This window comes from Xyrauchen texanus, chromosome 20 (genome assembly GCF_025860055.1).
Source record: "Xyrauchen texanus isolate HMW12.3.18 chromosome 20, RBS_HiC_50CHRs, whole genome shotgun sequence".
Taxonomy (NCBI): Eukaryota; Metazoa; Chordata; class Actinopteri; order Cypriniformes; family Catostomidae; genus Xyrauchen; species Xyrauchen texanus.
The window spans coordinates 8,757,568-8,772,145 of NC_068295.1; the positions used below are offsets into that span (position 1 = coordinate 8,757,568).

Consider the following 14,578-nt stretch of genomic DNA (forward strand, 5'->3'; position numbering starts at 1 on the left):
CCCGAGACGTTTGCTTTATTCCAAACTGGGGGAAATGCTACAAGATAATGGATGACCAAACTTAACAGCCTATGAATATTTCTTATGTACAATTGAACAGATTTTTAAGTAGAATTCTTTCTACATTCTATAAAAACATCTAACCTAAAGGTAAATCAATATGCCCAATCATGGAAAGGGCTGTTATTCCTTTCAAGACAATATTTAGTGTGCATTCTTTCATGTACCGTATTATGTCTGAGAGTCTTGCAAATATGCTATGAACAAAATCTCACAACTGATTTTGAACAGCTGGTGAGTCAATATTCTCTGAACCTTATCAGTCAAAATAAAATTTATCTAAGGCTCATTTACATGTTTGACTGGCTCCTCTCCACACTGCCCTCCTTAGCTCCCTAGACAAGCAACAACTGGAGGTAGATTTTATCATAAAAAATAAATATAGAAATAAGCTAACCGATTCCAGAAGGGCTAGCCTCTTCTTGTTTGGGCATATTGTCCACAACAACAATCAATGAAGCTCTGTGGTGCAGGTGTGTGGTGGAACAAAAGTAGAGAACATGAGCCTCGGGCACTGCACATGGTTAAGACTGTCAGTGAACTGAGGCAATGCTAATTTTGGCCCAGTAAGCCGGGTACAAATAGAGAGAGAGAAAGAGCACACTCACTGTCCAAACCAAATAAGCACCAAAGTCTGAGGTATAGGCAAGGACAAATTATGGAATGGGCAATTTGAACATAATTAGCTTCAAAGTCAATGTATGGGCAAGGACGGATTATGGAATTGGATGGAATTGGTGCCAGGGGCCTCAAGCTGAGAGGCCCACTGAAGGGCCTGACAGAAACAAGATAATATTTTATGTTAATATTAAAAAATATATGTAATATTATTGTATAAAATATTAAACTATATGGTAACATTTTAAAATAAGATTCTATTTGCTAACATACAGTATGTAAATGCATTACATATCATGAACTAACAATGAACAATAATTAGTTGAAGCATATATTCATCTTGGTTAATGTTAATTAAAATACTCAATAAATTAAATTAAGTACTTAACAAGTTAATAAAAGACCATGTTCATAATGCAGTTAATGATGTTAACATAACATTTTTAATTTTATAAAATGATTTTTTTTTTTATTGACATTAACCAAGATGAATGAGTGCTGTATAAGTATTGTTCATTGTTAGTTCATGTTAACTAATTTAGTTAAAGGTGCATTCAGTAACTTTTTGCTTGTGTCATCTAGGACTTGCAGTGACACCTAGTGGTGTGGATGCAGAATCATTCAAAATCAATAGTTTTCAGTCACAGATTCCATTGTAGAAATTTAGTTTTCAGTCAGCCATGATTAGTTTAATCCAAGAGTGAAAGTGTCCAATAACTGGCTGGTTACTGAGATTAAGCAAGTAGTATTTGACTGGTCATGTGATCTCAACATGGCAGCCCCCATGAGGGGACACTCTCCATGTAGAATAAAACAGCTTTTATAAGGTTACTGATATGACAGGATTCTTCATTTCATATGAGTGCACATGATTTTATATATATGTTTAAAAATGTCAATTAATGTCTTTAATATAAAAAATTTGTGAGTGCACCTATGTAATGTTAACAAAAACAACCTTATTGTAGTGTTACCAACAATATTAACAATTTAATTTAATACATTTTAATTATTCGTTTTATTTAGTATTAATAATATTAATATTAAACAAGCCAATGCAGATGTAATATTTATATAAGTAAACAAACTGATTTTGAATGTGTGCCAGTGACTGAGGCACAATTTATAAACTAACAAACAAATTAAAAATTTTAAATTCCTGATCCCTCATCAGAACGAATTGTTGTCTCTTTTGTGATATATCACAAAGTGTGTTTATTCTCTTAAGTGTAACTTTATTTCTTGTATTCCTGACTGTATGTATAAATATTGTATCAAAAGTACAAATAAAAACAGTATAAGATAATTAAAAACGGACTATTTTTACCAAACATTTGTGTCAGATTTATGCTTAGTAGTGTTTTGCACTGTTAGCTTAGCAACATGCTAACACCAAACTCTATTAAAGTTAATTGTATGTGAGTTTTTTTTAATGTGTGCATAGTTGCTATCTATGTAGTGTTCCATATCAGTCTTTTATAAGGTTCCAAGGCAATTATGAAGATGCCAAAGAAGGCAAAAAGGCAGCTCACTGGGTTTTGCAGTAAAGTAAATCTGGTGTAACGTCTGCACTCTGTTTATTATACCTATCTGCTAACCCATATCATTTCAGCATTGAGGGTATTTGATGAACTCAGCACAAAGATTTTTTCTGTCACTAATAGAAATGCAGAGGAAATAAAGAAAATGAGGATAGGGAAAGTGAAATCTGTGTAAGTTAAAGCTCCTGGCTTTGCATTTGTTGTTTGGAAGAAGAGAGCGAGTAAGCTATGCTCTCACTCTCTTTTGTTAAAATCTGGTGCTTTCATGTTTCAACATGCGGATTTTGGGGAGCGTATTGGCCAGCTTGTACCCGTACCCCTGGTGCTGCTCCTCCAGTCATTGAGCCACGGTACTGGATGGAGAACTCCTACTGGTGCTTGAGCTGCTGGAGCCACTGTCTTCAAAAATGGAGATCTCTATCTGGACAGTCACAGTCAAGGGCTACACACTGTAATCTTGTAGCAAACCAGTGCTTCTTAAAGAAAGTTAAATAATTAGACCTCACAAAATTGCTTGATGAGCACAATTTCTTTTCCTGTGATTGAAATAGGAAGTTTGTGTCACAGTCGTGAACCATGTTTTGCTAATTACTATTGCTAGTTGGAAGCTATTTATATTAAAGGAGTAGAAATAAAATGTATAATTTTCTCATCATTTTCTCTAGGGCTGCACGATATATCGTTTCAGAATCGACATCGCGATGTGCTCATCTGCAATTGTCACATCGCAGAACGTGCGATGTAGAAAGATAAACATTTAGTCTACAATATTTTTTTCCCAATAGGAAAAGTAGCATTATATCTGTCTGATATTACGTAATTTACTCCGATTAATGGGTTCATAGATACACAGAGTTTATTATAATAAAAAAAGAAAAAAAACGTTCATTGATGCACGTTGTTGAAGTGCAGGCTCTGCTTGCGCTTGATGAAATGATGAGCGAGGAACAGGCGAAAAGAAATTGAGGATTTGGTTGCAAAATTAAATGCATTGTCACTTATATGGAAATAGTTTGTCTACAGACAGTTGTTGCCACAACACGAGGAAACACGACCAATTTGTTTGATCATTTAAGTCAGCACCACAAATCTTTGTATGTTGAGTGCAAAGCCAGATCTAAATGCCGTCCAAAGCAAAAAACTATTTCAGATGCCTTTGCCAATGTTACATCATACGAGAAAGGTTCCAAACGGCAGAGACAAATCACAGATTCAGTAACATTTCACCTTGCGAAAGACATGGTACCAATTAACATGTTTACCCTTAAGAGGGTTTTAAAAACATGATCTGGTCGCTTGACAAGCGGTATGAAATAAAATCACGCTATTATACTATAATAGCTATAACTGTTTTTTAAGTTATTTCTTTTATAAACATTTTATTTTATGTTGTATTTTTGTAAACCACTCAGGGTTGGTGTATAGCTGCAACCCAACCCCCCAAAGGGTTTAAATTAAAAGATATTTATTGTTTACATTTCTTAAAAAAAAAAAAAAAAAAGGTTTGTAATCTAATTTGTAATGTAATACAATGATAAATTACTTATTTTGTCATTCACATTAATGCCCTATTGGGATAAAGAAACTTCCTTAGTGTAATGCTCTGTTTTAACCTGGTTGGAGTACAGAGATAAAGCCTCCTGTAATCTCCTGGATTCATTCACAAATGAGCCCCTTTATTTTAGGGTAAGCAACATGCATTATTAAAATCATAACATGTTAGATCATTAACTTTAGGGTGAATTGATAGAGGAGTATTACATGAATACAATGGGACCATGGTGAATTAAACAGTGTATTAATTATTACAATAAAATAAACTACCCAAAATAAGTCAAAAAGTAAAAAGTCATTTTCAGTTTCTTTTTTTAATTAAAATTTTACATGAAGATGCAGTTCCCTACAAAATCAACCCAGTCATTCAAGAATAATTAATTCTTCTCAAATAGAGCTATTCAAGTCATCTGGTGAAGTCGTCCTGTATTTTTTCACATATATATATTGCAGAAAAACTAAATATCGCAATGTCAGTTTTTTCCAATATCATGCAGCCCTAATTCTCTCACCCTTATGCCACCTCAAATTCATATTAATAGTTTTGTTGTGCAGAATACATTTTACATTTATGCATTTGGCAGACGATTTTATCCAAAGCGACTTACAGTGCACTTATTACAGGGACAATCCCCTCGGAGCAACCTGGAGTTAACACATTGGTGGTGGCAGTGGGGATCGGACCAGCGTCCTTTTGATTAACAGATATGTGCTTTAGCCCACTATGCCACCACCACTCCCAATACACACAAAGATTTTTGGAAGGATACATGATGTTTGTTTGTTCATACAATGCAAGTCAATGGGGTCCAAAACTTTCAAAATCCAAAAAGGCAGTATAAAGGTAATCCATATGATTTGAGTGGTTTAATCCATGCCTTCTGAAGTGATAAATTCGGTTTTGGGTGAAAAGCAGTCTGACCAGATTTATGGTGAAAAAGGAGGTACATTTTGGTCTGTTTCTCACCCAAAACAGATCATATTGCTCTAGAAGACATGTATTAAACTACTTTATGGCATTACAGTACCTAAATAATCAGATGTTGAGAATATGAAACATTTGTGAAAACCAATCAACTAGTTCGTTCAATACACCAATTTTACTGTGTGTTAAACCAAAGCCCTACGATGATATACTACTGGTCAGTGTGGAAGATCCTGAATTGCAGCTATTGTTTGCCCATTGACCTGAAATGACAGTTGGTTGGATTCTGTAGGTCTGTGAGCTAATGATCGGGACGCCAAAGCCAGTTGGACCTGTAGTCAGTGGGAAGAGTGGGAAGCAGCACTGCCAAGCATGCTTGATGGTCTACTGGATAGATTTTCATTTCCTAAAAGAAATCACCCAAACTTGTGGGATCCAATGAATAATATGTTCCTGGATGCTGTTTTGAGAGTTTGCTTAATGTTATACCTGAAGATTATGGACCAGTGTTTGGTCAGATATACACATAATGGATGTCAAGTGTAAGGGAACACACCCAGACCTATCTACATCAGGATTTTCCCTAAGTGTGGCCGCAAGTTTCTCGAAAGACTTTAAAAAATGTTGAAATGTCATTATGTATGATAAATGTTTTATATTTATACTGTGTATATATATATATATATATATATATATATATATATATATATATATATATATACACACACACAGTACATATACACTGGCGGCAAAAAGTTTGGACTAAAGTACAGATTTTGCTTTTATTCACCAAAGTGACATTCAACTGATCAAAATGAATAGTCAGGACATTAATAATGTGAAAAATTACTATTAAAATTAGAAAAATATTTCAGAAGTTCTTAAACTACAAAGAGATCTCATCAAAAAATCATCCACGTGCAACTATAACCGTTTTGCAGATCCTTGGCATTCTATCTGTCAATTTGTCCAGAAACCCCCCACGCTTCCTGTAGCACTTGCCATAGATGTGGTTGTCTTGTCGGGCACTTGTCATGCACCTTACAGTCTAGCTGATCCCATAAAAGCTCAATGGGGTTAAGATCCATACATTCTGTTTTTCCAATTATCTGTTGTCCAATGTCTATGATTCTTTGCCCACTCTAACCTTTTCTTTTTGTTTTTCGGTTTAAAAAGTAGCTTTTTCTTTGCAATTCTTCCCATAAGGCCTGCACCCCTGAGTCTTCTCTTTACTGTTGTACATGAAACTGGTGTTGAGCGGGTAGAATTCAATGAAGCTATCAGCTGAGAACATGTTAGGGGTCTATTTCTCAAACTAGAGTCTCTGATGTACTTATCCTCTTGTTTAGTTGTACAACTGGCCTTCCACATCTCTTTCTGTCCTAGAAAGAGCCAGTTGTCCTTTGTCTTTGAAGACTGTAGTGTACACCTTTTGTATTAAATCTTCAGTTTTTTTGGCAATTTCATGCATTGTATAGCCTTCATTCCTCAAAACAATGATTGACTGATGAGTTTTTAGAGAAAGCTGTTTCTTTTTTGTCATTTTTGACCTAATGTTGACCTTAAGACATGCCAGTCTATTTGCTTACTGTGGCAACTCAAAACCAAACACAAACACAACGTTAAGCTTCATTTAACGAACCAAATAGCTTTCAACTGTGTTTTATATAATGCCAAAAGATTTTTTAGTACCAAATTAGTAATTGAGAGCTGTTCAGGCTACCACAACAAAATAACCAATTAAAACAAAGACATTGGTTAAAGTAAATCAGTTAAGAACATCAAACAATGTAAAAAATCCTACTTTTATTTCAATTTTGGTTAAAAAGAGCCCTTGCACTTCCTCAACTCCTATGCACTTACACACTCTCACACACATACATATGCACGAGCATGCACACACACACACAAACACGCACTGAGACTCGTGTCATGAACAACAAATAGAGACTAATCCCCGTGACTTGATCAATACAACAGTTTCTATAAGCCGAAATAACTTTTCAAATGTGAAACTTTTTATGTTTCAATGTATTTTGCCCTAATCAGTCTCATAGAGCTACACTGGAAAGCACCGCACTACCCCTCCCTTTTCCTTGCAATCAAGCACACGCACACACACATGCATTACTTTGTTACTCCAATGCCGAAAAGCAGCACATGCTCCATTGCTAGATCTGAGGTGACGTTTTCGAACTAGCCAAAAAGGCTTGAGCTTTATCAAAGTTAGATACACTTGATCAATACAACAGTTTCTATATTATCTGAAATGTCTCTACCTTACCCCTATCTTAAGCTCTCACACGTGGACACATACATTTGTGCATTATGCACACACTTACTTGTGAGAGAAAAACAGAGTGCTCATGTCAGCCCACTCCTGCATCTCAGTAGGGTTGAAAACAGTTATGGTTTACAATGGAAATATGGCGACACTTGCTGCTGCTGTGAAGTGCTTAAACTTACATCTTAGCGTGAGCTTCTACAAAAAAGGTGAAAATGTGTTACTCCAGTAAGTGCTTGAGTAAAGCAGTAAAAAGAGAACAGGTTGCCAAGGTAACTAGTAGGCAATTGTGGTACGACTGTGTGTTAAGCCCAATCTTAGTAAAATTACAAGTATTTGGCCAAATATTAAAAGCTCTGACATCAGCAATGCAGCAATATTTCCCATCTCATTAGGAGTTGCTTGGTAACAATTTGGCCTCCGGGGACATTTTTGTGTGTAGTTTAACTTTAATGTAATTTAATGTCAGGTAATGTTAGAATATTGCATTTAGGTGTTCGATGTGAATTGTATTCATGCCTTTCACGTTATTTGTACTCTTTAGGTCATACAGACGTGTTCAATTAAACCACAATGAAAGCGATGTGACAAATTAGACTGCTTCCATTTTAATAAAAGACAGTGAATTCAATGCAAACATAATGATGTTGGGCAATTGCAATTTTGCGACATAATTTTTCAAGCCATGTATGGAACAGACCTGAGAATGCATAAATCTATCGTTTTTACAAATAATTTTGTACGAATCCAGTGACTCCAGTCAGGCTTCCTAAGCAGCCAATTGGCCTGGTTGCTAGGGTAGGTAGAGTCACGTTGGGTTAACCTCCTCGTGGTCGCTATAATCTGGTTCTCGCTCTCGGTGGGGCACGTGGGGAATTGTGCGTGGATGCCGCGGAGAATAGCGTGAAGCCTCCTCATTCGCTAGGTCTCCACAGTAACACACTCAACAAGCCACGTGATAAGATGCGTGGATTGACGGTCTTAGACGTGGAGGCAACTGAGGTTTGTCCTCCGCCACCCCGATTGAGACGAGTCACTACGCCACCACGAAGACTTAGAGTGCATTGGGAATTGGGCATTCCAAATTGGGGAGAAAAGGGGAGAAAATCCAAAAGCAAACAGATTTTGTAATGCTATTTTCTTTCCTCATCTTTATGGAATATGAATTGTGAAAGGTGTCACATCATGAGTAATAGGCCTATCATGAGGTTTTCCCAGTTCAAAAATCCAATAGACTTCCATTGAAAATTTATGACTGCAACTACTCCTCAAGATTTCAAGTTATGTCCACCAAACTTGGCACAGTCGTTCAGCCTGTTCTGGCTTATTAAGATTATTTTTCAAACCACTCAGACTTAAGGTTTCCTGGAGCCGACAATTGAAAGTTCCAATATTCTGATGGATGTTCTGAGTCTGGCTAGGAATGTGGATGATTTCAAACTACTACTGTCAAGCAGATGTACAGTAAACACATTACAAGACCTTTAACCTGCTTTAAGCAGTTTTTTTTTTTGACAAACTTTCCTTTTATTTCCAAGTTATTCTTTAACCACAGAAACAAAGTGTTTCTAATCAGTTCTTGCCTCAGGCGCTTGTTAGTTTCACAAAGTTTCCTAGCTACAACCATCATGCAGGAAAATGGGTAGACGAGCCTACATATAAGGCAGATTTTCCACTCAGCTCTGTATGATCATATCAAGGTGTCACCTCGGTTGAACGACTGCAGGTGATGTGATGTTCACTGTGTGTTATGTGACTTTCATTAAAGGGCCATTTAGGAAAAAGTGTGACCTACCATTTTGGAAAGAACAGGAGCTGCACAATCACAACAGTGTTGACTGGTATAATGCTTTGCCAAACTACATATAAACCATCATGTTTTTTGTGGAATACCAGAAGCAAATAGGAAACAGGGATATGGGAAAATATATTTGTACAAGTGACAAAGAAAAGAACAGAAGCCTCTTCAGTAAACAAAAAGGATTCAGACTGAGTAAAGTTTACAGTTGAATCATGCTCCATTCTTCAAGGTGGTGCCAACCATTGCTTTAAAACAACATAATAAGAAAGAAAAATGTCCTGGGCTGTTTGCAAAGGATACCACTCTCATGCCCCGCTCGACTGGGTCGGTGAGGAGCAAACCTCTGGGTGCATAGATCTTCTCGTTCTGTTCCTGGATATACATGCTGATCTTTTTCAGTATCTGTGAGGGGTACAAAAGTGACAAGGGTGAGGAGGATAAACAGAGCACATGAAAAGTTATTATCTTTTAAAATAGCTTAATACTATTGTTCAAGGAACTTGTGGCCTCCCTGCAGTACACACGTATAGCAGCACACACTTTGGAACACATATTAGAATCAGCCTCACTTTCAATCACCTTTGCAGTTCAGCGTTTCTCATCAGAGCGAATTGTAGCATATACATTTAAACGTTTCTAATACCTTTCTTACAAGGTTATAAATTAAAATGTGCATGAGATACTGTATGATGCGCCCACAAAAGATGCAGCAGGTGACCTGTAACTATACCTGGACAAAGGGGCGTAAGCTCTTACTCAAGTATCCATGCGGCACCTGGTGGATATTATGAGAAGTGCAACATGTATTTTAATATTAAGAAGCCTGCTGAGTGATTTCGTGTGATGGATTGCTTGAAGGTGCATGAAAAAACACACTTTTTTCAAAGACATCTGTGGCTGTCCATTAACCTGTTGATACGCAATCGCCCGCACGCGGTAGTGACATCACTCTGCATACATTTATTATATAGTTTACCGTCTATAAATGTAATTAATGTTAAGAAATTATACATCTTTTCAACGGTCTAGGGGTTCAACATTGATATCCGATCTCTGTTTCATGATAGCAATGCTCCACAAACAGAAATGTAAAAAAAAATGAAAAACATCCAATAGCATTTTTTGTCCATAAAAGGGATGCATCTGAGAAATATTGTTATATTCTCCATTGTTTACATGATATATCGTAAACTATGCAATCTGAGCAGCATTCATGTTGTAAAACTGTATAATATCTTATATATTAGAGCGTGTCTCCAAAGTCTATTTTAAAAAATGTGTTGTAGTTTTATTCAGAATAACCAAGCAGTGCAGTCAGATTTTGTGTTGTCTTGAAAGGCGGAGCCTTAATTTTACTCTGTACGCTTCCAGTGAAAAAAGCTTGCAGGAACCTAATTTTTTGATAGATCATCTTCAAATTTGAAACATAACTTCTTTAGACTTGAGGCTTTGAGAACATTGTATTTCTGGGTTGTCTTGGCACGTTTATTATAGTTTTTTCAGATTATAAATCATGTTCAGCACAAAATAATTCCATTTCTATAAACTTCAGCTTCTCTAACTTTAAAAAATAAAAACATATATAAATTCTGAAGCCCAGAGTGTCTTCTTTCAAAATATACTACAACTGTGTCCATACTCCAAAGGGTCCAGAAAATACAACCATTGAAGTTCAGGTATGCCATTTTCATGATTGTGCTCAAAAAGGGGGTGCGTATCAACAGGTTAAAGTCTTATAATCAACTTATAATCAAAAGTGACTATTCTCAGTTGTGCATGATTACTCCAAATGTTTGTCTTCGTAATCTTCTATCAAAATATATAGACTTTCTCCACCTCTGAAAAACCTTTCTGCTGATTGTTCCAAGCCAGGAGGTAAAGGTTTGGCTGGTCAGCTTTGGCCGTTAGCCCCTACTGTTAGATACCATAACAACATGATCACATTGTAAACCAACAAGTTGCTTACGAATGTAAATGTATCCTGTACCCAATGTACCCAAATTTGTCGAATTACTGAGAAGCACCAACTCCAATTAGATTTTACATCAATTCTGATGTGATCAACATACCTCTGGCACAGCCTCCAAGATACGGGTTCTGGTCACATGGAAACCAGGAAGTAATAGCATTCATAGAAATAATGTTTAGGTTGATTCTGAGGTTGTATTTTAACTCTAAAATTAAGCAATTTAAAATGTTTACTTCACTGACAGGTTAAGGGTTGGGGTTTGGGTGTTGGTGGTATAGCTAATTAAATATGCTTTCCTGTTGACTGTATTACATCAATTAACTAAAAATACAACTTGCTTTTTTGCAAAACTCTGGAAATTTCACTAGGAAACAGGAGCACTCGCATCCCTTGTATTTTCAAAAACACATCGAACTCTTGCCACTGGGGGCATTGATTAGAATTTTGGTTAACAGACTTACGAAAGCTAAATCATTTTCGACCTACTGTCACCGAATTCACATTGCGATCCATCTGGCTATAACTGCACAATTATGTTGGAAAAAGCATCTTTCTCCACTGACAGAAGTTTAGAAGCATTCATGTGCTCTGACAAAAAAAACGTTTTTTCTTAATTTTTTTGGCAAGCATCATAAATCACAGAATGTTCATTATATTAACTTTTTCAAATCAGTCTTTTTTCTTAACAGCACTATTCATTTTTCAACCCCTTCCCTCCAACCACCTGGCTTCATTTTGGTATGTAACACACCTTTTCACAATCCAATCAATAAACAATGGATACAGTCACGTCCCATCTTAAATTTTTTCTCATTTAAACAGTTTAATTTGGGAATATGGCTGATTGTGGAAGTAAAATGGCTTGTAATATCAATCACCCAATTCATAACTTTGCTATTACTAACTTTCTTTACTATCTTCAATGGTATACAGTATAAGTGTGTGCGTGTAGACTGGGGCACAATTTCATGCTGTAAATTGTCCTTTGTGAAAATAGCAAAGGCATATATTATGAGTTTATTTAGATAACTCTTATTTTATTTTACTTTCAAGTGGGCATTGCAAATGCTGTATGTGTTTCTCAATCCCAGTGGGGTGAAACTGTGCATTACTCTTTCACTTTGCTTTCTAATCTACAGAACTGGCCGTGAAAGAGGATGAGATGTTTGTAAGAGGGGTAAGAAAACTGATCTGTTCAGAGTTCAGTGGCCATGAACAAACTTCAGAATGAGTAATGACTCACAGAAGGTGAACGCAACAGCGCTGCTAATATGCTGCCCAGCACACAAATATCTTCCAGAACAAAAATTCTATGACAAAGCACAGCACACAGAATAACACACTTATGCAACAAATTACATGCATTTATCATGATGAAATGTTTATATATATATATATATATATATATATATATATACAGCTCTGGAAAAAATTAAGAGACCGCTCCCAATGTTTCTTAAATCAGCATCTCTACATGTATGGTAGCCATTCCATTCCAGAAAAACTGGTGGAAAGCGTGCAAAGATTAACTTGTTTTAAAGTTGTAAAGTAAAACTTCATTTTACTCAAACACATACCTACAACTAGTAAATCCAAAGGAACTGAACATTTGGAGTGGTCTCTTAATTTTTTCCAGAGCTCTGTGTGTGTGTGTGTGTGTGTGTGTACACACACACACGCACACACACCCGCGCGCACACACACCCGCGCGCACACACACACACACACACACACGGGGGAGCGGTAGTGTAGCGGTTAGCGCGCTGCGCTACGAACCTGGTGACCTGTGTAAAAAGATGTAACGAAACCAGGCAGTACTGCAGTACCTGTAGTACCAACTCAATCCAGTGCCAGCACGCAGTATGTCTGACACACCACAGCTTTTAAATGCTCACAGGCTTAATTTGAATGCATGCTCTGTTACTCCTTGTACACTGAAATGGAAATTAATTCAATTGACATGTATTAGTGTGATTTATTTAACAGCTGAAGGCTGCAATCTTAGCGTGGATGAGCTGCATACTTTAAATGAATGTATAAATCCAACAGCTCAAACACTAGAAACTCAACAGACATTGAGAATCATTCACGTTGTTTGAGATGACAAAGCAGAGCACTATCCACTTTGAACCACACAGCATATGCAAACTATATATTTATATAATTAAATCACAGCATCTGCGTGTGACATATTCCCTGTAAATCTTTTGTTTGTGTACTTTTATTTTGAAATTTCTTGATAAAGTTCCTGTTCCCCAGTCATGTGATGTCCTGTTTTCCCTCCATGTTCATGTGTCTGGTTTTCATTGGTTCATTGTTTGATTACTTGGATTCAGTTCTAGTTTGTCATTGGTTTTAGTTAATTGTCTTGTTATCTTGTTTTAGAGTTCTGTTTGTTCATTGGCCTTTGTTACCCATGTCTTGTGTATTTAAACTCTCATGTTTGCCTTTGTCGGTTGTCAGGTATTGTATATGTAACCTTGTTGTTTTGTTCAAGTTTAGTCAAGCCAGTGTGCATGTTATTTAGTTGTGTTGTTCTAACCATAGTCAAGTCATGCCATGTTGCGTCTAGTTTTTTCAAGTTTAGTTAGGTCCATGGTTTCTTGTTTTTGTTTCATTCACATTTTGTAGTTTGGGATACTGGTTTCACGTTTGAAGAATAAAACTGCACTTGGGTTCATCTCAACTTCATCACCTTCATCTCTCCCTGTTTGTTAACATCGTTACACTGCGCTTTAATCTCAACTCAACTTTATGTATATAGAATTTAAAACAACAGAGTTGACCAAAGTGCTTTACATAATAGAATTTAAAACATTACATTTCAAAATAATCTGAAATACAAACACTCCAAAACTGTGTCATACATTTCATTCGACAGACTCAAAGGACAGTGTAAACAGATTAGATATCAGAGGTGACTTGAAAGTCTTTAACAAACACTGGGCCATGTTGCGAACTTTTTTTCCAGTAAAGTGATGTCTCCGGCAAAAAACAAATTTCATAATAAATGTCTGATTCAAAATAAAAGCTGGATGCCTGAAATTGAAGAAATTAAGTAAAGAATTGAATACAAATATATTACAAGTGTATTGTAAAATGTATTATTCACTGTAGTAATAAAGCAATTTATCACAAGCAAGACAGCTTATTAAACGTTTTAAGAATTTATTGATTAGACACCATTTTGATGATTAAATTAAACTTCTTGAAGTTTAATAAATGTTCTTGAAAAAATTATAATTTAAATAATTATTAAAAATAACTAAATTGTGTTCAGTAGCACATTATCATATTTTTGCTATGGTATCGAAATTGTTTCGTGAATCGTGCAATTTCACTAGTATCGACTACTGAAATTTTGGTACCATTCATATATACACCGATCAGCCACAACATTAAAACCACCTGCCTAATATTGTGTAGGTCCCCCTCGTACCACCAAAACAGCCCCAACCCGCATCACAGAATAGCATTATGAGATTATATTCTTCTCACCACAATTGTAAAGAGCGGTTATCTGAGTTACCACAGACTTTGTCAATCCGAACCAGTTTGGCCATTCTCTGTTGACCTCCCTCATCAACAAGGCCTCTCCATCCACAAGAACTACCACTCACTGGACCTTCCATGTGATTATCTAATCAGCCAATCGTGTGGCAGCAGTGCAGTGCAGTGCATAAAATCATGCAGAAACGTGTCAGGAGCTTCAGTTAATGTTCACATCAACCAACATAATGGGGAAACATTTTTTTTGGAACAGGGCATGATTGTTGTGCCAGATGGGCTGGTTTTTATATCATATCATATTTTCTATCAGCCATAT

The 14,578-nt window shown here is 36.2% G+C and overlaps 1 pseudogene; it reads right to left on the bottom strand.

The window, feature by feature from the left end:
• Positions 1-2,556: 2,556 nt before the first annotated feature.
• The window catches only part of LOC127660309 (golgin subfamily A member 7B-like), a 52,019-nt pseudogene continuing 39,997 nt past the window's right edge, over positions 2,557-14,578 (bottom strand).